The sequence below is a fragment of the Varanus komodoensis genome, unplaced genomic scaffold (assembly GCF_004798865.1).
Source record: "Varanus komodoensis strain SLA01 unplaced genomic scaffold, ASM479886v1 scaffold1, whole genome shotgun sequence".
NCBI lineage: Eukaryota > Metazoa > Chordata > Lepidosauria > Squamata > Varanidae > Varanus > Varanus komodoensis.
Window position 1 is genome coordinate 16,013,891 of NW_025335268.1, and position 27,509 is coordinate 16,041,399.

Here is a 27,509-nt window from a genome sequence, read left to right on the forward strand (position 1 = left end):
AGGAAGAGGGTGGGAGACTTTCCATAATGGGATGATCCCAGAAAAGGATAATGTGTTGTGTTTCAAGCTCACTTGTAAAGAGACGTGGTGGCTGAGTGGAGATCTCAGCCAAGGCAGCCTACCCCCAGTCCCATGGGATGGACTCAGCGCTCTCTTCCCAGCCAGCAGCTGGGAGCACCAGACTGAGGGGAGGGTTTCCAGGTCCTGGCTCACACTCTGGACCCCCGTTGCACAAGCTAAGGAAGGGCAGGTGATTACAGCTCTTCAGATCCAGCTCAGAAGTTTAATTAAATGTGCTTCAGAGAGAGGAAAATCACGGGTTTGAGGGACACCCTGCATGACACCCTGAAATATTTGGGCCAAGAATGATTCTAGGTGAGGATTCTGCTGATGGAGCTTCTGTACCCCTGGGCCCGGCCCAGCTTTCTTCTTTGTAAAGAACAAAGGTTTACAAGAGGGTCACTTCTTAGGTTACCTTTTCCTGTGAATTAAAGCTATGTGATCAGTGAGGCCACAAGGCTTAGGAAATGAACAGCTCAAGGGGCTTCGCCTGTACCACCTGAGCAACCCTACAGAGCCAGGCAGGCCAGCATTTACAAATCTAGTCATATCCAGTTGCAGGCTAACTTGATGGTGGGGGGAGGGATGAGACGGAACAGCCCTGCCTTACCTGTGGCTACCTGTACTGGATGGACTCTTCCGGAAGGAGGTTGTTAAGGTCTGACAGGGGGTGCAGTGCTCTTTCCCAGTGTGCAAAAGCCAAGTTAGCTTTTTGGAGCCGTGCCAAGGCCTTATGGCTTTCAGCTAGTTAGAACAAACTCTAGAGATGACTGCTCTGAAGTTTTCCTTTCCCAATCACTCTGAAGCTAAGTGCAGTGGGAGCAAAACTGTTTGCCTTACTTGAAGAAGCTTTGCTCCTAGGAAGGGTGTGCCTGTGTGACGGACATTGCAACAGTGGGATAGGAACTTTATAAAATCCACAGCAAGAGACCTTGTCTTTTGTTTTTGGCACACAGAGACAAATTGGTGTACTGCTTGCTTGGGGCACAGGAACATTCCTAGGCTTTTCGAGGAATAGGCTACAGAGAAGGAGAGTACAGTGGTACCTCGGCTCACGAACGCCTCAGTTCACGACCAAATCAGGTTGCAAACAAAAATTTCATTAAAAATTTCACTCAGGTCGCGAACTCCGCATTGGGTGGCGACCGCAATCGCGGCCCTCTCCCCACTCCACCCCTGAGTGGGGAGATGGCCACGATCGTGCTGGGGGTGGTGGTGGGGAGATGGCTGAGATGGCGCCCATGTTTCCTGCAGGAGCGCAACCACAATCTTGGCCATCTCCCCCCAGCACGATTGCACCTGTCACCCCGCCCCCAGCATGCCTGCGTTCTGGCTCGTCTCCCCTCCGCAGTGTACCTGCATTCACGCCCATCTCTCCCTCCCCAATGCACCCTGTTTGCACCCGTCTCTCCCTCTCCCAGCGTGCCCGCATTCGGGCTCGTCTCCTTCACCCTAGCGTGCGGGATGATGGGTGCGTGCAGGGACGACAGGCGCAATGACGGTTGTGCTGGGGTGGGCAGGGAGATGGCTGCGCTTGTGCTCTGGGTTGAGGGGGAGATGGCCATGATCTTTGTTGTGCTTTGTCACTTTGCTTCACATTTTTCTGATTAAAAAAAATAGTTACAGAATGGATTAATCTTATTTACATTGAACCTTATTTACATTGAATTTAACTTGGCTCATGACCAATTTGGGCCATGACCAGAGTCCTGGAACAGATTAAGTTTGTGAGCCAAGGTACCACTGTATAAGCTTTATTTTGCTTGCTTCTATTCTGCATCTATTTGTCATCATTCTATTCAATAAACTATGCCTCATCTTTGATACAGTGTGATTTTCTTCCTTCCTAAGCATCCTTGAATCTAAAGCAAGGTGCCCTGGCTGGGAGTAAAACGCCACCCAGCCAACTTTACAATTATGGTAAATTTTTTTGCAAGGCCATTCACAGTTCACACCATCATGCTACCTCAGTGGATAGTAACTTCATAGACCTATAGACATTCTATAGCCTATAAATATAATTTTGCACTGCATGTAACTTGCAGGTTCCCTGGGTCTCATTTACGTATCTCCTGCAGTCTATAAAATTTAAAAGCTAGAGTGGTCAATAGCTAAAGATCACCTCAGAAAATCTGGAGCTCTTCAATGCAGTGGGTTCTGTTTCCACTCTTGTACTAACGAGCAACATTTCAGCACCTCACGGGGCTGTGCGTGTAGTTAAATGTCAAATGATTTACATTTCTGAGTGTGGAAGATCCTGCATTACAGGAGGAGTATGTGCACTGGATGACTTAACCGAGTGCCACTCATACAATCATTCACGAGTCCAGTTAGTTGATTCCAACACTGAGTGTTTGCAAGGGCCAACTTCTCAGTTGGTCACTCTGAAGTTTCCTGAAAACCATTCAGTCTCCTGCATTCACACAATCAGGTTTGGTAAGCTACTCTCTAGCCTCTCCTTTCAAACTAGGAAGTGTGGTGTCCACACCAACATTTAGCGCTCATGAGCAATGATCTCTGAAAAAGTCTAGTCTCTAAAGTCATGTTCCCAGCCAGCAGCATTTGGTGCCTCCATCAAATGGAAACTACTAGGCCCATAAACCAGTTCATGGCTTCCTTGCGTTGCTTTCCTCCACAACTGGTGAAATGCAGGAAGAGTAAAGATCAAGTAATAGAAGGACGGTTGCCCTAATCAATATGTGCTTTTTATCATTCCATACTGGATGCATTTGCATGTCACACTAAGCCACCCTGTAAATAAGCGGTGACAGGTAAGCTGCTTGCTGAACAACCTGACAGATGAGCAGCATACCATGAATTGCTCCCCCCTCCTTCCTCCTTAGTCCTCCAGCTGGCTCTAGCAAATGTCCCAAGGGAATCTGCAGCAGAATCCTTCTTGTCTCCCCCATTCCTGCTGCAAGACCCCTTTTCATTTGCCACCATTTCTGGAGCCGTAAAAAAAACCCCACAGGGTGATTTTAACAAATGTTCTTGCCCCCGAAAATTGTGCATCATGTTCACAAGTTTTAAAAAATTGCTATGATTTTTGCCTGTCTTTCTCAAGTACTTTTACAGCTGTCTAGTATGTGCAATCTTTCCTGGTCACTTTAGCCTTCTCTGTTTCAGCTGTCAAAGGAAGAAACAAAGTGGAGTAAGCGATGGACCGAGGAGGTGGATGATATGCTGGGTGCTTTGCACACAGTTGCCTAGGACAAATTTCCAAGTAATCAATCGAAAAGCACTGGTAAAGGGGAAAAACAACAAAAAATGTCACACTCAAAGGTGTGGGAGAACAATATCTGCCACTTAGCAATGTAATCTTCATGATTTTAAGTGCAGAGCTGCCTGTTCTTATTAACAGAAAGGGAAAATATGAACTCCCTGCATTTTGTGGCTCTTTTTAATGGCTGGGAAGTAACTGGAGGGCAAATTTGCCCATCTGTAGTAATACAGCAATTCACTGTAGGTGCATTTATCCTTCCATTTACTTTCCAGCAATTAAATTTGCATATATTTCACCTCTGTTTACTTGTCCAACAATTAAATTTGCATACATTTCTGTGATTTAAAGAGGAATCAGGAAACTGTAGCATCTGCAGCAGTAAGTGTTCTGAAAAAAGCCACAAAAATACAGGGGAAGTTCATATCTCCCCTTTCTGAAGGAGCTGGAGAGTCTTGTAAATGTTGAAAAGATGGAGGATACTGTGACAGTTCCACACTTAAACCTGAAATGATCACCTCACCAGGTAAGGAGATATGCCTCCTTTATGCCTCCTCACTCCACCATATGAGGTTCTTCTGACTAGCACTAATGGGTCTTTCCTTTCTCTTCCTCCCCCCCCCCCCCCCGTTCTTTGCAATTGTGTGCAAATTAGTCAACAGGCAACCTTGCCTTGTCAATAGTTATACTGAGTAAGCCGTAAGTGTGTACTTCTGAGCTTAACAAAAGACCAACATAATTGAGTAGTAGTAGTAATAGTAGTCGCAGTAGTAGTAGTAAAAGATGATATCCTGACTACACAATTTTGAGGCAAGTGCAAGTCCTTCCAAAGTGCTGTTTTAGCAGTGGTGTCAAGGGCCCGATTGTGGCATAAGTTTTTCTGGCTGGACAGCTCAACAAACCATGATGATCTTGCCCTCTGTGTTTGGGTTGCACAACATGTGACCATGGGTACGGATATCCTCAGGGTTCTCCAGATGGCTCATTCACAAAAAATAACTCACCCTGCAGAAACAGTGTTGGGTTCACATGCCATGCTAACCCACCCATGGGGGGTTGACTGTCAAAATAAATGTCAGGGGTTTAAAAGTGGGAAAGATGCTTTGCATCCTATAAATCCGGACAGTTTGCAAGCCAAGGCGAGTGCTGGCTTCCTTACTGCTGCACTGATGTGCAATCAACCACTGAGATTGCCAGAAGGTGGCACTGCAGGGTCCAGTCCGACAGGGAAAAGGAGGCACAAGGAGTCAATAAAGAAGTTTCTTAGAAGGAGCAACTCATCACATGCATGCAGATCAAATTCCCCATCTAAAGGCTTCTTGCTTGCCTTTTTTTAAAAATTTACTGAACCACTAGCTGGTCACCAGTTCATTTGCCCCAGATAAACATGGAACATAGAAACAGAGTGAGTCAGAAGGGGCATCCCAGGCCATCTAGTCTGACTTCCGGCTCCAGGCGGCTCTGCTTGCGACATGCCCACCACGTGCATGTCTAGCCTATCTCTGAACACCCGCACCGATGGGGCCTCAGCCACCTCCTGTATAAACACACACACTCAGTGATGCACTGGATCTTGGAGACACTGACTGTACAGGCTTATAGCTGCTCTCATATGACTTAGGAAGCTGCTTCAAGCTGAGTCGCACCACTGGTCCCTTAGCCTCGTCCTGTCAACACTGACTGGCAACCTCTCTCCAGAGTTTGAGGCAGAATCCTTTTGCCACCGGCTGAGGATTGAAGCCGAGACCTTCCACATGCCTATGCTCTACAATCAAGCTTCAGCCCTTCCCTAGACTTCTCTTCCAGCTTCAGCTACAGATTGCCTCAAGTACCGAGTTTCTTGCAGAACGGGCACTGCTAAAGCTCGGCCACGTGTGACCCCAGCCATTCGGTCTCCTTGGGATTTTCAAGGCAGCCGATGTCTCCCATTCCCACGTCAATGCTGCCCAGCACTATGCTGAGCTCTCACTGAGGGACAAGTCTACCACTGCCTAATGAGTTCAGCTGGCACATGAAGGAGAGAGCTGCCCTTGCGACCGTTCCCATTTTGCTTCCTCCTGGGGACTGCAGTGCACCCTTTTCTGCCGTGGAACAGAGTTACAACCCTACTTGCACTGGCAAGTAGAAGAGGAGGTAATGGAGGCCCCAGTTATTGTCCAATAATGAAGGACAAGATGCCATTATTGTCAGTAGTAGCCGCCACCTCTCCACTGCTGTGGGGTCAACAAAGGTAGAGGCACCCTGTGTTGTTTGTGCAATAGACAGGAATCTGTTTCTGACCCATGCTTCTTTCCTCAAACCCTGACTTCGGTTGCACAGAGAACTCACTTCTCAGTATTGCAGCGACCAAATTTTCACACTTGTCCCTGCAACAAGGTGGCTTCTGGCTGGCTGGCATGAATGCAGAAGCAGGATACGAGGGTGCTGCTGCCACAGACAAGTGTCGCATATTTCTTGTGATTTAATCAGTGCTAACAATTCCGCTGCCCCCAACATTTTGTGAATGCCTTTTTTGAGTCTCATGTTTACTCCACGCAGCCCTTAACAACTCCCTGGAGGTTACACGCTGGGGAAAAATCCTTGCCAAATCACTTTGATCACACCCTCAGTGCTCGTAAACTTCCAAACTCAAGAGGCCCACAAACATAAAATGCAGGGCAGGAGAAGCAATGGGCTGATCTTTGCTTCCCCATATCTCCTGCTCTCAGGTCACCTCATGGACTGGCACCCCCATTTCCTCCTCCACTGCCTGATTCCTTACCCCCATTATCCCTTCTCTGAGGTCACTTTTCTAACCTCAAGTTTTCTAACCACCTGTGAGTAAAGATCGGAGTACAGATACCCAGCTCTGAGGTCTGTTTCCAAGCTTGGATCTGGGAACCCAAAATATCCTATACTCCCCTCCCCCCCCACAATCTAGTGTCCCACCTTCAAAAATGTTTAATGACCCCCACCCCCAACACACACTCAGTTGCACCGAAACAACCAGGGCTCCACTGCCCTGGCACAAGAAGGAAACGATAGCAGAGCTATTCCCTGACTCTTCCCAAGGCTGTTCTTTCTCCTACCACATGCAAGTGAGCAATGCCTCTGCTCTGAGAGTCAGGAACCTCTTTCTGCCCAAGGGCTGAGTTTTTGGAGATGCTCTCGGTGCCTGCAATGGTGGGCATGATGAAAGGCAAAATGGATAGGGCCAAATACCAAGAATGACCACGTATTTTAGCTTAAGGCTCTGACTGCCAGTAAGCAAGCCTCCAGAGAGGCAGTGCAGCCTTTTAGAATGAAAACGACCAGTCATGGGGAAAAGGCAGGATGGCCTCCTGATCAGCACCACAAAAAGGCCAGATTTCACTTTGGCTGGGGCAGAACTTGCAGCTGTTCCACACTGCCCTGCCCCACTCTGGTTCCTATGACTGATGGGAGGAGGGTGGCAGAGGGAGCCTGGGTTGGGGTGGAGGTCAGCCTCTTGGCAGTGGGACAGATATGAAAGGGTGGCCTGTGACAAGGCGCAAGTCAGTCCAAAGAACGGTGGGTTTAACCCCACTCTGTCCTCTCACAGCTGTGAGTCTTGAAAAGTCTCTTCTTGGCCCAATGACATCCAATCTGGACAGACGATGCAAGACTTCTTCCCAAGCAATCCCTCTCATTTTATCATTTGTTCTTCTTCTTGGAGTTCTTTTGAACGGTCCCCATTTATTCGGCATTCATTCTGCATTGTTCCTCTTCTGTATCTTGCAAAGAGGAAGCACAAGGCAAACTGTCTCAAACTTAGATTCTATTTTCCTGATTTCAGCTATTTCCATGTACCAGATATTTGATGGATCTCTGCAAGAGGAGGAGAGGGGGATAATTGTTCATCCTCTCCACTGAGGAATGAATAAGGAGGACAGAGTTTCAGCTGCAGACCATCCAGTGTATGTAGCACCCATCAAAGGGAGAGGCAGTCACATACCCAGAACAAAGGAGAGACTGCCTTTGAGATACAAGGGAGTAAAGCCTGACAGGGGGGAGAGGGAGATTTAAAATAATTCCCTCCCCCACTTTATTATGTTTCATTGAAGCTGTTTACCATTGAAGCTGGTGTTTTAGGTAAGAACATTTAATATTTTAAAATCTGTTTTAAAATTTCTACTGTCAGGGAAAGGAAGAAATGCTTATGGGATTTGTAGCCTCATGTAGCAAAAAACTTGGTTGGGACTGAGTTTTATGTTTTCCGCCCCAGGTAGAAAAGTGTCTTATGCAGGCCTGACTGGAGGGGGGTGCAAGGGAAGAAAGGATCAGGAGGAAGAGTCAGGATTGTATGAGAAGAAAGAGGGTTTCAGGTGCCCTGGACACACATACACACACAGAGAGAATCTTTTAATGTTAAAATCTATGAATTTTTAAAATTAAGATTTAAAAAATTAAATTAAATCTATAACATGTATAATATGGACTTGTGATTGGTTGTCATTTAGCTTGTTTTTTGGATTTGAGAAGTCTTAAAGGAGTGGATATTTATTGCTGTTTCCTCCTACGAATAGGCATCAATCATAAATTCTTGTCTTAAGCTTGTGTTGAAAGGAAAAGAAGTCTCATACATGGACTGCTGACGTAAATCATACTTAATCTGGAGTACAATTAGATGTGCTGGTGAATTCCTTTAAATCCTGAAATGCCCAGTGTGCAGGGCACCTGAAACCCTCTTTCTTCTCATACAATCCTGACTCCTCCTCCTGATCCTTTCTTCCCTTGCACCCCCCTCCAGTCAGGTCTGCATAAGACACTTTTCTACCTGGGGCAGAAAATATAAAACTCAGTCCCAACCAAGTTTTTTGCTACATGAGGCTGCAAATCCCATAAGCCTCTCTTCCCTTCCCTGGCAGTAGAAATCCAATGGTAGCAAAGCAAATCACAAGCAATTTGCTGCCCTTTTATGATACCCCAAAGGTGCAGCCTGAGGCTACGGCCTCATTCTTTCTCATGGAAGGATCAGACCTGCCTCTGGGGGCTGAGACCTGATTGGCTGAGCATAGGAAAGGGCCTTCTGTGTGGCTGCACCTATGTGTAACTCTGAGTCTTGGGGCGTTCATCTGGTCCTCTCCCTCCTGCCCTTCTACCAGCTGTTGAACATATATTTGTTCTGGTAGCTATGTGGTGTGATTGGGTGAGGAATATTAGTACACTGATCCCTGCTGTCTAGTTGCTTTTCTTGAACGCTACTGTAGTAGTGGGAAGGCATGGACCCACTAAATGAACCGCTGCCGCAGGAAGCTTCTGAAATTTCAGCAGGCACCTTTCCTTGTGCTTTGTGCCTTGTGCAGAGCCGCACTTGCAGAGCCGTCCGCGTGGAGAAGCTGAGCAAGACACACACGGAGCCACTGTCACTCTGCATAGCCGGGCTTGACACCAGCCAGACACTGGACAGGACCATGCAAGGCTGCTTGACAATGAGCGGCTTTGTTGCGCAAGGAGACTGAACCGCCATTGTGACGGAGCGCAGAGGGGCATGCAATTGTCTAGCAGCCGAGTGCCTTCTTCGTGCTTAAATGAAAGATGGCTGGATGGGCCCAATCCCATTCATATTTCTGTGCAACTAGGCCCCATCAATTACTTTCCAGGAAGCATGTATAACAGAAGTTGGCAACCTGGTGCCCTCCAGATGTTGCGAATGACAAGTCTGACATCCAATGCATTGCTGAATTTGTAGTCTAAAACGTACAGATTGGAATCTTAAAAGCACAGGCCCACAGGGACTCAAAGATCATCTAGGACAAGGCCTTGCAATTGAATTGACAACTTCCCACTCTGCATCTTGACATCTTCAAATCAAATAATCATAAGCATAAGCATATATGTCTTTGTGTCCAAGCCTCCAATGACAGCTCAGGAGTCATCTTAGAAGCCTTTGTTGGAGTAACTCTGTAGGAGCTCACAATTCTGCCAGAAACGATCACAGACTGAGAGTCCAAGCCTCCCAACCTTTGTTATGACAGGATATCTGGCAGTCTTGGCATGGAGAGAGCCCACCTAGCCCGCATCACCCCTGCTTTCAGCCCTAATATCTAGAAGTGCAACTGAGAATGTCCCTTCCATACCAAGCCAGATGCTGAAAACAAAGCTGGGAACAGTTACACCCAGCTACATTTTTCATTTCACTTTTTAAAACTAAGGTTGTTAACTAAAGCTGTTAGGTTTTTAAATTCCAAATTCAGAATTCCAAAAGCTAGCCATGAGGGTTTACTGGGTGTGTCCAGGGAGTGGTAAATGCATCTTTGTCCTGCTGTATGAAGAAGGCAGTAGCGTGGTCTTCCTGAAAAAAACTACTCTGGACCCCAAGAGATTTGCTAACTACCACCTAGACACATATATCTTTCTTAGGTACTTGAATGCAGGGATGACAGAGCAACTGCAGGCCCTCTTGGAGGATGCCGATTATCTTGACATTTCAGTCTGGGTTTCAGCCTGCTTAGGGGGCTGAATCAGCCTTAGTCACCCAGACAGGTGAGCTTTATCAGAAGAGGGGCAGAGAGAGCAAAAGTCTGTTCATTCTACTCAATCTCTCACTGGCTTCTGGCGCTTCCTGGATCAGATGTAGGTAGGTAATGCAGGCACTGTTTTACGGCTGTTTCGGTCTTAACGGCAGGGGCTATTTCAGAGAGTGACGTTGGATGAGTAACTGAGCTGCATCCCGGATGTTGTTCAACATAGGGAGCTGCAGGGAGAGGCCGTTTGGGGATTTGGAACCAAGTGCACCGATGACACACAGCTCAGTCACCCTGTGCCAAAGGACTTGGGAGACGCTGGGCGAGTCCCAGATCTGTGCTTGAACTTAACTGAAGCTGAAGCTGAGCAAGATGGAAGCTCCGTGGGCGAGTGGCTCCCAAGTCCAGGACAGGGGATCATTCCCTGTTCTGGATGGGGTTGGATCCCACACTGAAAGATCAGGTCCATAGTCTGGGGGTACTCCTAGATCCACCGCTATTGGTGCAGTGCCTTTAACTATTGCTTATGGGCTCACCAGCATGGCCACCGTGACAGAGGCACTGGCAACCTCAAGACTGGATCACTGCTATGTGCCCTATTGGGGGGTGGGGGTGGGATTCCCTTAAGGCTGTTCCTGAAGCTGAAGCTTGTGCAGCACGGCTGCAGCTGTCCCTTGCCAGCACACCACTTCCTTGTTGAGGGCACTGCACTGGGTATGTATCCCCTGCTGAATGAGGGTTAAGGTTTCAGTACTGGTGTAAAAGCTCTGAACAACTTAGGGTCAGGATAGCTGAGCGAGCACCTTCTCTTTTACCAGCCTGCCCGATCACGGAGGTCAGGGGAGGACATTCTCCTGATGGTTCCACGGGGTCCAGCTGGAGTCCACCAGCCCCCTGTGTGTGGAATTCCCACCTTGGGAGGTCAGGCAGGCACAAGCACTGTGCTGTTTTTAGCTCAAGACAACTGTATTCTGAGAAGGTTTTCTTGCTGACTAACCATGGTCTTAAGTTATTTGTTTTCAAATGTTTTCAGTGGATTGTTGTTGTTTTTTATTTAATTTAACTTTATCTTGTTCTCCACTCCAGAATCTGTTTGGATGTGGAGCAGTATATAAGTAAATAATTTTTTTTAAAAAAGTCAATAAAATTCATTTCTACTATTCAGCAGCATTACCTTTTCATATACTACCCTATAATAGTTCACTGGAGCCAAACATTTTCAAATGAGGCGCTCTCCTGTACACTTTTCAGTCAAACAGACACTGCCTTTCCTTTGTTCTCTTAATGTACTTCTTGGCATTCTTTTCCAAACTCATCCTGTGCAAAATCATTGCAATTTATTAGAGTCCATGAAACCATTCTGACACAATCTTTTTTTTTTTTGGACTTTTGCCACCAGCCTCAAATTAGTAAGGCATTATGGGTCTCATTGCTACCTTTATCAGACAGCCTGGGACCACTGCCTCTCACACTGATCATCTCCGTGGGGCCAGCTGGCTGCTTCTTCCTTCTAGTTTTATAAGCCGATATGGGTGAGGTTCCTCAAACCCACCTAAGCATTTTGTTAATGTCCTGGAGCTGTATCAACTTTTACCTCACCCAAGAGACTCTGCTATCTTTAACACAGAAGTCTAAGCCCTGGAGGATTCATGAGATGTTGTTCTGGAAGTACCTAGTATGCCTTGGATGGATCCCGAAGACCTGCATGTTATAAGCCCTGGAGGATTCTGAAAAACTCTGCTGGTTGCCTCACAAAGGAATTAATGGAGTCAGCGAGACAGTCTCTCTGATGCCCTCACTGCCCTTGAAGAGACATGAAACCAGCACTGGACTCCATTCCCTGGGAGGTTTTCTCCTACTGCACTTAAGCTTTCTCTTTGTTGGTTTCCTCCCTCTCAATTCTGGTGTATCCCACAGAGTCATCCAAGCTCTGTTTTAGAGGGCATTCAGGAAAGACGGTCTGAAATAGATCTAATGGGGACGTCACTGTTTTATCCATGTTTTCTTCTTGCATGGTCACAACCTGTTTACTGTGAGAAGCCTGTGCAATACCCTTTCTCTTCACCTACGTTTTAGGTGTCTCCCGTTCAACAATACCAGGCATGGTTGAACCCTTGGTAATCTTGGAAATATTCATTAAGTTCAGAAGCTATCTCTGTTTTAAAATTACCATAATTAAGAAGTGAAACATTCATGCACTAAGCGCCAACAGATTCAACAGAATTAAACACTTTTATTCTTAAATGAACTGAAGCATGGTACAAAATAGCAATCAGGTCATTATCAAACGACATACTGAAATACTAGAGAAAAAACCCGAAAATATTCTACTCTAAAGCAATTTTGATGCATGGACGCAAAAAAGCATAATCCTGCCCGGAAAGATGCAAGACATGCTATGTGTCCATGAGCCCTAATTCAGACATAGTGAGTTCACATGACATGGCAACCCGTCTTGTGAATACGATTTGCAGTGCGGGTTGTTCACAGACCAGTGCAGAGTCTCCCTGTCAGACGATCGAACATGCCACGGGTTCTCCCCGCCTCCTCCCCCTTTGCCCCCCCACCCCCAGCTGCAGCAGGTAATTCTGTGTCAGACCTGCCTTGTCTTCTCTCCCCACTGTGACAGCAGATCCTTTTGCGCTTGCTGTAGCCATTCTTCCCGCCCCTGTACTCTCATTTCCACTCCCCAGAGATTGCTCTTCATGATCGTCACAGCAAAAGCCAGGCAGCCGCTTTAAAAGGCTCAAGTGGCACCGTGGAGTGGCTGTTGCTGGTTTGCCACCTGTCTGGATTATTATTATTTTTTTTACATCTGAGATCTGTGCAAAAGTTTTTTTTTTCTAGGTAGTTCAGAGTCAGTCTAGGCCTGGACTATATTACAGGGCTATCACAAGGCCAAAAATGATAAGATGACCCCCAGGTGTGTTATTCACTCAAGCTCCTTGCGGGGAAAGGCCAGAATATGCATGTGATGAAAGTAATGTAGTATTTCCGCAATCACGAGGGAACAACATTCTTTTTTTAAATAGATATCACTTCAGGATGTAGAATCCATTAGCCGGTTAGATAAAGGTGTGCATAGAAATCGTCCAATGGGGAGAACAGTTTCAAAGTGGAAATGGCAGAAAAATGTGGAGGGTGGGGCACTGCCTTTGTTACAGGTAAACTTACCTGTCAATCATGTCAATATTCCCACCCCTGCTTAAAGGCTGAGCAGCGGCAGCATTTGGAACTGCCCAGGGCTCCTAATTGTTGGCTATTTATGACATGAGAGTGACTCATTTTCTTCTGCAGTAGCAACAGGAAGCAGCAAGCTGAGCTAACTGGCGCTCAGCAGGGCCATTGGCCAGTTTGTGAAAGAAACACCAGGTTAACTGAGGCACCAGAAAAGAGAAAATCCAGACCTACACAAAGACAGCCCTGGGCTATTTTAAGACTGACCACACTTGGAGATGGAAAAATACATGGATCCAAATGGAAGGGAGGAGCTTCATTTGACCTTCCCTCCCTGCAGTCTCTCAGCGTGGTCTTGTTTGTTTACTGCCTATTCCTGTCACCTCAGTCTTGCCACAGACCCAGAGTGGGGCGAAGGGGTGGAATTTCACACTTGGATGGCTGTCCTCTTTTACACCAGCACCCTGCACGGAAACACTGCAGCCGCCTTCGAGAGGTCCCAGCTCCTCCACCAATGAGCACGGAGGATGCAGCCCTGACTCCCTCTACCAGCGGTCAGTTTCTTCCTTTTAATGTTGCCAGACCTGCCAGGAAACACAGGGGATTGTCAGGACCCCAGAGTAGCGGGAGGAAGGGGAGTAAGAAGGAAGTAATGCATTTCAATTGCAAGCCAGGCTGATGTAGATTAAGAGCCTGGACATTCTGGCTAACCTAACAGAGCAAATTGCCCAGAATCTCCCAGCTGTATCATTTTGAAGAAGACGCTACAAAATGAGTGTTGATACAACCCATGTACAGAGTTTGTAGCCGTTAAACGGTTATAACAAAACTAAGACATAAAACAAGCAAAGATAAATTGGGTTGAACAGCCAATGAAATGCCTTCCTTTGGGATTTTTTTAAAAAATAAAACCATGGAGGATTTCAATAGAGTCAACTATGCCATTTTATTTAATTTATTTAGAAAATTTCTATGCCACCCCATTCGCCGAAGCCTATCGGAGTGTGCCTGCATGTGTGTTTATGTACACATGTGTAACTTTAAAAACTTGAATGTACTTTCCAATATCAAAGCTGGGCAGAATGGCAATTTTAAAAGAGTATATTAGGCTTCGGTTACTATATAAGAAATTAACAATTATAACCTCAGTGGATAATCTTAAAAGACGGAGGATTTTATACAGTAATGGGAGAGAAGCTAGATTTGTTTTTAGTGACAATACAAATACAATATGAAAAAGTGGAGCTTAAATGTGCTAATATAATACTATTACGCTGTATAGTTGGAGTTAATTACAAAATGGTATGCTAAGCTTAATAATAAGCCATGGAAAATAACTGAGTGCAATTATGTAATAATTCCATCAAGATATGTGCCGAGATGGTGTTCCATATATGAAAGGGTAACTCTAATTAATTAAAATAACTCATCCATGTATTATAGAACTACTTGATGAACAGGACATGGCAAAAATAAAAGTTAATCTGAATATATCACTATTAACATGTTTATAATGTATTTAAAATGACTGGCATCCTATTTACAAAGACTGTATCTTTGTAAATCATGCAACAACATTAAGATGTAATGGTTAACAGCCTTTGTTTAAGTAGAACTGAATTTGGATTAAAATTGAGTGCTCTACCATCAGGCTCGTTTCAGTGTTTCTAACAGTTACATGAAAGAGAAAGGCTTCAAGGAGAAACCTTAAATTATGTTATGAAACACTAGCAGTGATGGAATCCAATTTTTAAAAAAGGGTTGTCACTCGAAATTTGTAATGCATTAGTGACTCTATATGAGCTAGGGCACAATCCTATGCAGTGTAGACAATGCGATCATTGAAATGACTGAAAATGAGGTATCAGAACAAAAATGACAACATATCTTTACTAGAGGACCAGTTTTATCAAAATACTTAAATATTTAAAAAATCAGTATGAGATTACATTTATGTGCTATTTTATTCCTGTGCATGTATTTAAGATGTATAGGCAAGAAAGGGGTTAACTTTGGTGTTGTTGAGTAGGAAGTGCAATTATTTTTAGCATAGATGGTGTAGTTGTCCAAAGGTAGTATAATTCTGGGAGGTTGGAGGCGGATAAGCCCAATTAAATTTACACGAGGTAATGACTTTTGACCTAATAGTTATTTTATTAGGATAATTGAAAGAGGTAGTGTTAAGTAAACATTGAGACTCAGCATGGAATTTATTTACAGTTGCCAAAATATTAATAGCCACCACATGGAGAAATAATGAGGTGCCCGCTGTTGAAAGCTGATTATTGAAAGTATGGGAAATAGCAAAAATGAGAAAATTAAAACAATATGTTCCAACAAGAAATGGGAAGAAAGGAGTTTTTAAATAACTGGAAAGCTTTTTTGAGTTTATAAATAGGAAACTCTACTTGTATATAGGTAAAGATAAGATGAATTAAGGAATGCAGAGAGTTAAATATTACACATGGTAAAAACAGGATGACATGTCTATATTGACAGTAATTGTCAAGTATTTGTAGTATTTTTAAAGTACTGATATATGAATTCATATGTGGAAGCATTAATTATTGCCTTACAGACCAATCCTATGGCCCTTAGAGTTGGAGGGGCCACCGGGAATCTTGGACTGCTAGATCCAAGGCTGGAGACAGTGCAGAGACCTCGGAGCTCACGTCAGGGTACTGATTCCACCGCCACTTCTAGCTGGCATGGAAAGAATCAGACTGACCGCTCTGAGGTTGGCAAAGTGACCTTGGAGAGTGGAAAGGGGGTAGTCCAAGTGGCGGGTGGGGAGGGATACAGAAGAGGCCAGAGTACATGCTGCCTTGAGGTCTTTCCAGCCTCCCCCCTCAAATACTCCAGCCAGTTGGGCAAAAAGTGCCATCTAGTGAAATATGAAGGGCATGAGGGCAGGAGAAGCAAAGATTGCCTCAGCTTTTCCTCCTGCTTTGTACAGGATACGTGTCAGCCTTTGCGTTTGGGGACTTGTGATCATCAGAACAGTACTGCATCCTTGCCATTTGAATTTACCAATCCTGGAAAGGTTACTAGACTTATAAAAAGAAACTAAGATATAGTTGTATTTTAGAATATGTTAAAAAGATAATGATACTAAAATGGCTAGATGAAACATTGGTCTGATCTGTAGAGCTACTTACGTTTTTAAACAAGAAAGTCAAAAGTCAGCTCAGAGCTCTTACCATGTTAGGATCAGACTAAATGTGATCTGTTCTTTACACTGAAATTCATTCAGCTTTCCCATGTGGGTTTTCAGATGGTACCTTATAGCATTCTTATTGCCACCTTTTTTTTTTTTTTTTTGAGAGAGAAAGAGAGAGAGAGAGAGAGAGCACAAGCAAGCGAGTGAGAGAGCTTTCTCAATGTCAAAAGAGCTGGCAAGTGGCTGCTTTTTTATTAATTCATAATACATCTTTTAGCTCCATTCCTTTTCCGAGCTCCCTGGGATCACTTTTCTCATGTTAGATCAATGCTTAGCTTTGAATATTTGAGGATGATGAACTTAAAATGAAGAGACGAAATCACCTCCTCTGCTTTGTATGTCTCTATTAAGGACAAAAGTAAAGTACCAAAGCAGAAAGTGTTCTCAGTGGTGTAGGAAAAAGGCTCATAATAAGCACCTATTTTCTGTTTAAATGCAGCTGTATACAAAAGAATCCAGAGTAGTTAGGTTGACTGATAATTTAAAGGCAAGCAAAAGAAAGGGACAAACATCCTCTCACAATACAAATGGCATAGAAACTCACCCTGGTTTGCTACACCAAGTATCAGCTGTATTCTCTGATCCAGCAGCAAGAAGAGGAGAATAAGCAGTTTGAAAACTGGGTGAGAAGAAAAGGGGTGAGAAGATGTGGCTGCTATCCCGGAACTAGCCTCTAGTTGTGGTATAGAATACAGCTGATCATCAGTCTTCCAGACACATTTGGGCTGCAACACCCAAAATTCCCAGTCAAAGGTTCTGCTGGATGGGAATTCTGGGAGTTGCAGTCCATATGCCTCTGAAAATCACCAAGTTGGGGAAGACTGGCTGACATACTTCTGAGTGCCATATATATTCTTTAGCAATGCAAATTGGGCAAATCTCACAAATCCATACACTGCCGTCTGGTAGCCTAGGATAAAATTATAGTCACACCAGCCAATTGGTCAACATCAAAATAGACCAAACAGAAGCCTCACAATGTTCCTCATTGCTGAGATGAGTTGTGAGTCTGTGGTACAGCATGCAGAAGGTTAGTGTGGTTCTTTTAAAAAAATCTGCAAACAAGCAAGCCATCACCACCACCACATGCATTTAAAGGCTGGGAAATAACTCAAAGGGAAATTTGCAGAGTTAGCAGAGCAGAAAACATTTGCACTATTTTCTGGGAGTGAAAAAAGAAATTTAAAAGGGTGGTGATAAAGTGATGCTCATTTCCAAGTGCTTCTTGGGCACTGGGCGGGGTGGAGGGGGACATGGGATGGGTGACTGTCACTGACAGTGGCAAGGGTGAAATGACACAGAGCAGGGCAGCTCTTAGGGAACTGCAGCAGTAAGTACTCCAAAAGGAGCTGTATAAAGAGCTGGGGGTTTTATTTCCCCTTTCTGCAACAGCTGGATATTCGAGGAAGTGCTGAAAAGAAGAGTCAGTTCAACACTTAAAATTGAGAAGATTATGCTTACTAAGTGGGAGACACTGCCTTTCCTCGTAATAGTGCACCTACTTTTCTCTTGCCATTGAAGTTATGAGCTTGGAACTGGCCCCTGGCAATTGTGAGGAAAGCAGGCTAGATGCGGTCTCACCTTGTCAATATCCATGTAAGTTACCTTCTCTGCTCCCTTTGAGAACTGAAGCATACAAAGAAATTGACCAGGAAAGATTGCACTTTCAAAAGAGGAGTATTAATTTACAAACCAATTTGTATGACTTTATGGGGATGCTTTTTTAAAGGGTGATAAACAAAAGTGCTCCTTGGACATCATGGGATGAGGTCTCAAAGAGAAACTGGGGGTCTTGTCCCTCGTGCTGAGCAGCTTGCTACCTGATCCTCACAACCCATCTGTGTTCTCACAGGTCTGGATGGCAGGACAACCCATCATGAACTGAGCAAGCCATAAGCTGTCAGGGTAGCTTGTTGCCAAAAAAATAAACCACCCTGGTCTGCCTTCAGATGACCCTACAACCCACTGTGGCTAGTAACCCAGGATGGCTTGTTGTGCTGTGTGAATCTAATCATTTGAAGGCAGCCTCCTTTGTTCTTATGTAAATTTCAAGCAGAGCTCTTCTGAGGTTTGCTACACACCAGAGAAATGTTCATCTGAGAAGGAATGACAATTTGCTTTCAAGTCACTACCCTGTGCAGGATTTTACTTCCCTGCTTTAAATAGCATCATCTTACTTGGATAAACATGTAGCACTCATGATTACAGTGTATTTTCAAGAAAGTGATACAGATTATATTTTGCATATGACTTCAATCATTTCAGCTGAGAAACCAGCAAAGGCCAAGAATGGAAAAGGAGAATTTCCTCTGTTTTCTGGAACTAACTCCTTGAGGTAGTTTATACCTCTGCTATTTCACCTGGAAAACCTCCACGGTTCCAGTATTCTTCCCACTATAAATCAGAGTATTGACCATCCGAGCCCCTCCTTCCTTGGTTCCACTGCTTTCCCAGGGGGTAAAAATCCAGTCCTTGAATTTGCTTGAAGAGGAACCAGAGCAAACCTTTCATTCAGCAAGAAGGAACTGCTGGAAAAGGTAACTGTAGTGATGTCTATCAATTTTGACAGCTTTAACAGGGGAATGGGAAAATTCATTGAGAAGTCTATCAATGGCTACTAGTCCTGTATCAATGGCTATATGCTACCACTGGTATCAGAAGCAGCACGCCTATGAACACTAATTACTGGGGAACATGGGCAGGAGGGTGCTGTAGCATTCATGTCCTGCTTGTGAGTTCCTGTGGGCTGCTGGCTGTCTGTTGTGTGAACAAAATGTTGGACCAATGCACCGTGGTCTGATCCAGCATGACTCTTCTTATGCTCGCTTGTACCACATCATGGCACCAAATGTGCATAATTTAAATCAGGGGTGGGGAAGCTCAGTGTCAAGGGCCAAATAGCCCTCCTGGTGTGCAAATGAAGCCCTCCAGAATTCCCCAGGTGGCTGTACCTCATTTTCCTGCCACATCTCTTTTCCCTGATCATTGGTGGTTTTCCTGCTTTTGCATGTGTCCCATCTAAAAGACTGAAATGCACCTCCTAAAGCTTAGTTACAGGCCGTAAGAGCTCAAAAAGGTGAATATTTTGGCCTCTGCCCTACTGCTTTTGGCCCCACTCTCCACTGTAATGGAGAGGAGCCCCTCAAGAACTTGTCTGACACTGAGCTCAGTCCTCAGGTTGAAAGAAGTTCCCTGAGGTTGTTTAACATGGAAGGAGGGGGTTGTCTGGGAAGGAAGTGTCAATATAACATATAAAGAATGAAATGGTTCACTTATTTTTATCTGGGTTCACACAACATGATAACTCACAGAGAAGACTGACTGTGGGTTGAAACATGGCTTGTCATGTTGTCTGAACCTAGCTGCACTAACAAACCTTGGTTTGTTAACCAGAAACACCCCACAATTCACAAGCATATGACACTTGTAGATTGTTTATAGTTACAAACCATAGTTTGTTAGCAGAGATGGGTTCAGACGAGGTGTTAACCCATGCTGTGTTAACCTAGTCAAGTACTCTTCTGTTTAAACTTGTGGATGTGATTCTCTTCTGCTCCCTGCCTGTGGTCTCACATACTGGATATCATCCTGCTGCCTGCTTGGCACAGAAACCATTAGATAAAGAGCCATCTAAACTGGACTGAAAGGAGGGATACTGCAAGAGTTAGTTTTCTAGTCACAAGCTTTTTAAGATTATACAACACATTAGCATTTGAGTTAACATGGGAGAGGGAACGTTCTCCTCCATGGCACCCTTTTGCTTGCAGCAAAATCTGAAACTGGCAGTTTTTAGGACAGCTCACCTGTTATTACATGAATTTAAGATGGTTTTCATTACACTAATCAAAAATCTAACAAGAAAGAAACATTCTTTTTGCAAAGGTAGTTCTCTCTCTGTGTGTTCATGCGCATGTGCACTGCACCAAGCCAGAAAATGTTCACATACAGGCACGTTATATACAATTACTTAGATTCACTGCAACTGTCTCTATTGCACAAGGGCTTCTGGATCTTCTGGACAGACACACAGAGACAAATCCCCGCATCTAGTAATACGAATAAGCTGATACTCACTTGGTGTCTTCCATGCAAATACATGTCAGCAATTCTTCACTCAATTTCTTCTACTGCAAATTACTATTCAGGCTGGCCAAACGCCTCAGGCAAGTCAGAACTGCTATCCATGAATGTGGGATGACATAAATATGCCAGAGAGTAAACACAAAAGAATCTCCAGAAAAAGGACGCATATGAGCCTAGTTGTCCTAGAATTAGCCCAATTTCATCCAGATACAGGATACACTTCTAATTCAAGGCTTTAAATGACTCTCAAGTGACCCAAGCCTAGGACAGCATTTTTGACCATGAGTTAACAGTACTTGAAAAAGAAAACACATTTAGCTTGCAGTGTAGACTGTCCAAAGACTTGAACCCCACAAAAGAGAACCCATTGCTTGTTACTGGCTTGTTACTGGGCTGTTTGTGTTTAACAAACCATGGTTTCTTAACATGGTTGGGTTCAAACAGCACAACAATCCACAATACTACAACAGTCAGAAAACACCTATTACAAGTTAGCAAATTATAATCTTGTGGGAAAAAGATCGTGGCTTTGACTTATGAAATACACAGGTAATTTTTCTGCTCAGTAAGCAAACAGAAAACCCCATGCATGATATGCCCTGAACAAAATCATCATGTGCTCAGTCAGCCACTGAGAATCAAAGTGAAATGCTGCTTCCTATTTACAAGGAGGACAATTTAGCTTAAGCAATGGGTTAGAAAGTGCACAGGCTTCCTTTCAGTCTGCGGATTCTGTGTGTTTAATACTCCGCCATATATAAGGCAGGCAGATGAAAATAGCTATTCTTTGCTGCTGACAGAGCCACAGCATGAACAAGGGATCACAGGAAGGCAGAATTCAATGCGAAGCTTGCCAAAACTTCCTAACCACAAGGTCAAATGGGCAACCAGACAAGTTGCCTAAGATGGGGAGTCCCCTTTGTTTGTTTATACACTAGCAGTGCATGTGACATAATTCAGATGATTCAACCACATCTTGCTGTAGCTGACACATCATTCTGCTTAGTCACTGATTAGAGTCCCGCTAATGCTATTTCTTGAGGGCTGGGGACACCAATTAGAAGGGATCTTCATTTAAAATGCTTTCCACAGACATACTTTAAGTCATTATTATTTATTGCAATTATTTATTTATATGCTAGCTTTCAAGACACTAATCCTTCCAAAGGAGCATGAAGTTAACAACATCACAATAAACAAAATAAACAAATTGAAAAAATAATAATCCAGATCCTTCCTACAAGCTAGTTGGTACAAGGTTGCCTTGAGAGCAGGGAGAATGCAACCAGAACAGGAAAAGATGCCTGGGGTAATCCTCACCTCCCTCTCTTGCTCTGTTGAAATTCTTCCCGAAGAGGTGTTGATCGTGGATGGCCTTGTGTGTATGAAATAACTTTTTGCTGGTGGAACATTTTGCAGATGGACTGAGATCTGTGATGGGCCTGGACCCAAACCAGCTAAAAGCAGACCCTTAAATGAAAAGTGCATTTTTCCCCCAACAGCAAAACTATCAAAGGTCTCTGAAACCTCTGCTCATGTTCCATTAGGAAGCATTTTCTAATGCATAGTTAGTGAACATTAAAGGATACTTTGAGTTATGAGTGGGACAAGTCGAAACCCATCAGATCAACTGGCATGTCTATGGGAAAGGAAGCATTTCAGTGGTCGCAGCTTTTTCTGTCTTTGGCTGCAGTAGAAGCAGGATGTGCCAGAATTATCCTTTCTACAAGTCCCTTTGAACTCTGCTGGATAGCGCATCACAGAACCATAGGAGAATAATATACAAGCCGCAGGCTGCATATCCCACCGTGGTGCATCTTCTGTCTCCCTCTCAACTCTCTAGTTAATTTGGCCTGTGTGGCAAACCTGCTTTTTTATGTTTGGTGCTTCTGCAACTCTCCAGGATTTTGCAGGAAGGAAAGAAAACAAACACATTTGTGAAAAACTAGTGTCGCTTGTATTGGGCAGCAAAACATTTGGACTTATTGGACATATTTCATCTGTTCAAGATGAAAATTAAAGATGTTTCAATATACCCTATAGCACAGATCCAAAGGTGCTGTTGCATGAGGAGAAAAATGGTATATTCTGACAAGGTCTTTTGAAAGTTACAGACAATTCTATAATATTATAGCTATTAAATTGCCAATATAAGCATTGCAGGTTATGAGACTCAGTATACAGAGTCAGCATTCCCTTTCAGTCATTCAAGACATGGATGCGCAAGTCCAAGCATGCTGTGGAAAACCAACTTACAAGGCTGATGCAATTGCTGATGGGAGTCAAGGGGAAGCCAAATTCCTTCTGCAAGCAGAAGAGCCTTTTCCCCCTACTGCTTTCAGCTATACAGCTGATTGATGGGAATGTTGCAGGGAGTAAAAAAAAGATTGTGCCGCTCTGCATTCTGCACATGGGGGTTACAGTGGTATAGGAAGAGCCAAGAGGAAGTGGGAATATGAGATAAAGGAATGAACTGAATGGAATCTTACTGATAGCCAGGAAGAAAAATGTATTTTTTTTACATTTTGTACAGCATGGAAACTCCTGTCCAGATTTTATGTCTTTATTTTAAAACTTTCCTATACTGTCCCATCACAGATGTCTCGGGATGGTTTACAACAATAATTTAGTGGATTTGTGGGCAATAGTTCTCCACTGCATTATGAGAATTACTATCTTTGCTGTTTGTTGGAACTTTGAGCAGTTGGACAGCGAAGGCTCAGACTTAAGAGCTTTATGTTAAGATTGCTCTAGGACAGACTAAGGATGACTGCCAAGCCGGATTGCACGCAGGTCCTGATTTTTCCAATGCTGTTTATTCTGGCCTGATTCCACAACAGATTCTGATTTTTTTATTAGCTCACATGTACATTTATATGATTTTTTGTTCGTATTATTTGCACTCACTTTTAGAAAACTGTATGTGTTTCTGAGTGCATTTTTGCAAATGTGCATATTTTGTCAAGCAATTTCCTCACTCCTAATCCTAATCCAAAAATCCTAATGCAACATACAACAAAATAAATAAAAATGATTCAGGATTCTATATCAAGGAACCCAGTCCTATGTGGAAATAACACTTTTATGGGTCTGATGCTACAAACAGATACAAGCAAGGAGATTTAGTCTATGCTTTCTTGCATCGAGAACCTTGCTCAAGATCTTCCTTGGTGAACTACAGTACCACTAAGACAAGGCAAGGGTACACACGCAGAGGCATGGCTGTTTCCTCATATTTGTTTGCAAAAACCGTTTGTATGCTTACTGATTGCAGTACAGTATTTTCGTTGGTCATGTAAGCTTTCCTATTTAAGATCCATTTAGAAATAAACTGATCAAAACACACACATGTACGCACCCTGGAGACTCTTCATCAAGCACATATTTAAACAGGTCACTGGGGAGATATGAGAGATAAATGGTGATCACTGACAGTCATTAGCAAGCAAATCTAGGATGGAATGACATATGACTCATCCCTCTGCTTACATGGAAATCCAGTGCAAGCTCCATTAGCCATTCCTCAAAAGCCAGAGAGCCACAACAAATACAATATATTTAACTTTCCCTTGCCTTGGATACAGAAACACATACTTGGCAGTGGCAGAACATTGTGCAACATTTAGCAGCAGCCACAATACCACAGATTCCAACATTTGCTGTGTATCGAGCACCTACAGGCCAGTCCTCAAGATGACCATGTCCGAAGATTGTCATGTGCCCCATGCCATGTGCTAATCTGTGCCCCCCTTGCAAGCAGATAAGGACTAGATCTTTATTGTGTTCAAGCTGTCCAGCCAAGCTAGCTCTGCATGAGTACAGAAGAAGCCAATAACCATAGACGCAAGCAAAGTGAGAATAACAGCCATCAAGGAAATGCAGCTTATGGTTACGAAGTCAATTCCCAATGGTGTACCTCTCCTTCCTCTCAAACCAAAAGGAGCTTACTTTATCTTCAAGTTGCTTCTTGCTGCTAATCACCAGGAACATCTGACACTTTTCAACTGGTCTGTCCTTTTTACCGGAGAGTGTACAAATCGACTGATGATATTTAGTCTGCCCCCACCCATCTCTGGATGCTTAACCAAGTTTCTCATGGAACTTCCTCAAGCACCCATCTTATCTCTAAGTCGACAGGCCTTGGCAGTTCAGCTGTGTAGTCCAATTCTTCCCCTCCTAGTTCTCATTCTGGATCTGAGCCAGCGACCGTTGAAGGCTGTATTATGGAAGGAGAAGGTCCAGCCCCTGCATTCTGCTTCTGAGGCTCCACACTGAAGAGGATTCTGAATCAGATGGTCCTCACACTTCAGGGGGACTCCTCAGCACCCCCTTCTGTGCCTTCTCAGTCATGGGACACTGCTCTCCCATTGTCTGGCTCTGAGAACGACTCCCCTGCCGTTTCTCCTATTTCCCAGCCATGCAGGAGGAGACTGCAGCAACAGATATGAGCTCCCTGGAAAGTAGGGAGCAATTTGCCTGTGAATGAATGGCTGCTGATGACCACCAGTAGAGGTGCAGCCCCAGAAAGAACAAGCTTAGCTAGCCTTCCTGAGGCCTCAGTTGACCGAGTTCCTTCCCTGGGACAGCAGCTTCCTTCCCTGGGGGAATGCTCCAGCTAGCGTTTTAAGTAAGCACACTCCCAGCTCCTGCCTTGCTTTGTGCCCCTGAACAGGCAGGGAGCACCACTTCTCCTAGGCCTCACACCTAGGCAAGGCAAGACCCTCCTTATTCGTGGTTCAGCATTAGCGCTGATCCTGTGCACTAAGCCCATGCCTGCTTGGGCTCCCTTTTGGTGCAGACACTCTCAGTTCCATGCAATGCTGCAGCATCTTTGAGGCTATGGAGATATTTCACACAAACTTCACTTAAAATGGTGACTGCAGTTTTTGCCCTGTGGATAACAGCTCCACTGATTGGAATAGATATCCCATTTCCAAATCAGTGGCATGCATTCACTTCTAAAATAAATGGAAATTTAAAAGGAATCCAGAATTCTTTCAGCTCATTTAGCTGGAGCCCTGGAACAGCCTGAACTGGCCGTAGAAAGGATACAAAAAGGGGGAGAACGCAGCGAGAACAACCAGCAGGGGTAACTTCTTAGTGATGCCAGGTGCTGTAGCGATTCGTATGAGTGTTCTCTGAGAGGATGCTTGGACAATGCATCGATGTAAGAGATTATGCTAATGTATGTCCCTTACTTAAGCCTTCATTGTTAAGATTTAGGCAAAATTATTCTACATTAAATATGTTTTTTTTCTTTCCAAGGTCAGCTAATTCTTCATATTAAAGGGGAAATTACATGTTGTGTCAGGGTTCCTGAGATGGTAAATACATTTGGGATTTTGCCATCTTATGACTGAATTTTTAGTTCCAGAAATGTAAGCAGTCTTAATCTGGGAAACAGTTTTGCAACAAAAGCTGAAAATGGCTTGAGAACTCTTTCACTTCTCATATTGTATGTACTGTTGCTCTCACTTCCCCATGACACCTCTGGTCCAACTAATTTTGCAGGTTATTGGAAGTTGCAGGTTAATGCAAAATCCTGCAAAACTCATTGATCAGGGGCAGAAATAGGACCTATGATCTGCTTTCAAATCTCCTATAACTCCCTGAAAAAATCGAACCAACTATTGCAGGGATGCCATAGCCTAACATGGAAGAAGACAAAGCAAAGGGAGGCTATTAATGGCCAATAATAATGGTGCCTACAGAAGACTTCCAGTCCTGGAAGCCACATTCTCAGACCACACCATTGCTGGGGTGTCTGCCTATCAGTGCTTCCTTAGGGAAGCCCTCCTTATACAAAGAAGACCTCACTTTTAGCAAGCAGTCTCTTACTGAAATGTACAAATATTGATTTCATGCCCTGAACAGCCTTAAAACTGGAACTGATGTGGAATGGCATGACAGCAAGGCCATGCTTAGGATAAAGCTGCAGGGATTTCCACCTTGGATTTCCTTAATTCCTCTCCACCCTCCACAGGCAAGTCCGCCACATCTTCCCAAGGAAGCGACACTGCAGTCAACCAAAGAAAAGCAGCACACAGCAAAAGGAAGCAAAAGACATACACAAACCGCCAGCCTAATTAGATATGGAGATCACAGTGTGAAATTGTGGTTTTCTCTGCTCTTAGGAGTATGAAAATCAATGTTATGATATTGCACTTGTGTCCTGCCTTTCTTCCTCTTGCAAGGAATCCAAGGCAGCTTACAAGGTTCTTGTCCTCTTCATTTCCTCCTCAAAACACCCCTTCAAGACAGCTTCCTCTGGGGGGCAGTGACTGGCCCAGTCACCCACCGGGCTTCATGGCTGAATGGGAACTATAACCCAGATCTCCCAAGTCCTAGTCCAGCATACATGAGAAGACCTGTGTCACACTGAAGGCCCCTCTATTCCGGCATCCTGTTGCCACAGTGGATGAGTGGAATAACCCCCTGGCACTTGTGTTCCCCAGCCCCTAGGACTGGGCATTGGACTGCTAAGCAATAAAATAAGAAAAGTGAAAGAACAGTGTTAATCGCAAACTTGCATCCTCACTGCACTCATCACTCGTGATCTGGTCTTCCCCCGGGTCACAAGGCCACACTGAATGCAGGGGCCCATGAGCGGTACACCAGCCGGTTAGGAACAAGCTGCCTGTCCTTGCTGAAGCTTCCCAGCAGCTGCAACAGCACAAACGGCTTCCTCCCTGCAGCCTCACTGGATGGAAGGTGGGAACCTGGCCAAGGATGTTCCTACAGCCCCTTCCTTCCTTCCTTCCTTCCTTCCTTCCTTCCTTCCTTCCACTTTCCACTTCCTCTTTAGAAACATAAATCTTGATGTCTGTATTTCTTCTGCAAGTTCTTGGATGTGCACTTTTGTATGGACCACCCAATAATTAGCACAACACAGGCACTAAGACTCATTTTGGTTAGTGGGCAGGATAGAAATCTGATAAATAAAATAAATAAGAAAGCGACAAATGCTTCCTAAAACTAGAGGTAGTTTCTCAGAACACAAACACACTTTGCTATAGTAAGGTTAACCTGCCACTATTAGGTTCTTTTAAGACAAAGGGCAACAACAGGGGCCGTGGGGAAGAGTTGAATTGCAATATACAAGCTTCAGAATAGAAGCATGGCAATTGCTAATCTCTCCTATGCCTCTCTTTGGGTTGGATCCAGACTTAATCATGCTTAGAGCACACCCATTGGAATCAATCGCATTTAAGTCAGTCAAGGCTCATTTATGTCCTATGGGTTTCAATGGATCTGCTCTAAGCCTGGATTCAACCCTTTTTCCCCT

The 27,509-nt window shown here is 44.3% G+C and overlaps 1 protein-coding gene across 5 annotated transcripts in view; it reads right to left on the reverse strand.

Annotated features, from left to right (window-relative positions):
- The window catches only part of TMEM63B (transmembrane protein 63B), an 88,989-nt gene that overhangs the window by 48,069 nt on the left and 13,411 nt on the right, over positions 1-27,509 (reverse strand). Inside the window, exons 1-2 of one of the 5 annotated variants that reach the window (XM_044445946.1) lie at positions 23,583-24,099; positions 20,216-20,315 (exon numbers count right to left, since the gene is read on the reverse strand). The exons of 3 other annotated variants lie outside the window; for them this stretch is intronic. The gene's annotated coding sequence lies outside the window, so the exon portion shown is untranslated. Of the gene's footprint in view, positions 1-20,215; positions 20,316-23,582; positions 24,100-27,509 lie in introns of those variants that run through there. One more of the 5 variants, XM_044446037.1, reaches the window with a different exon arrangement.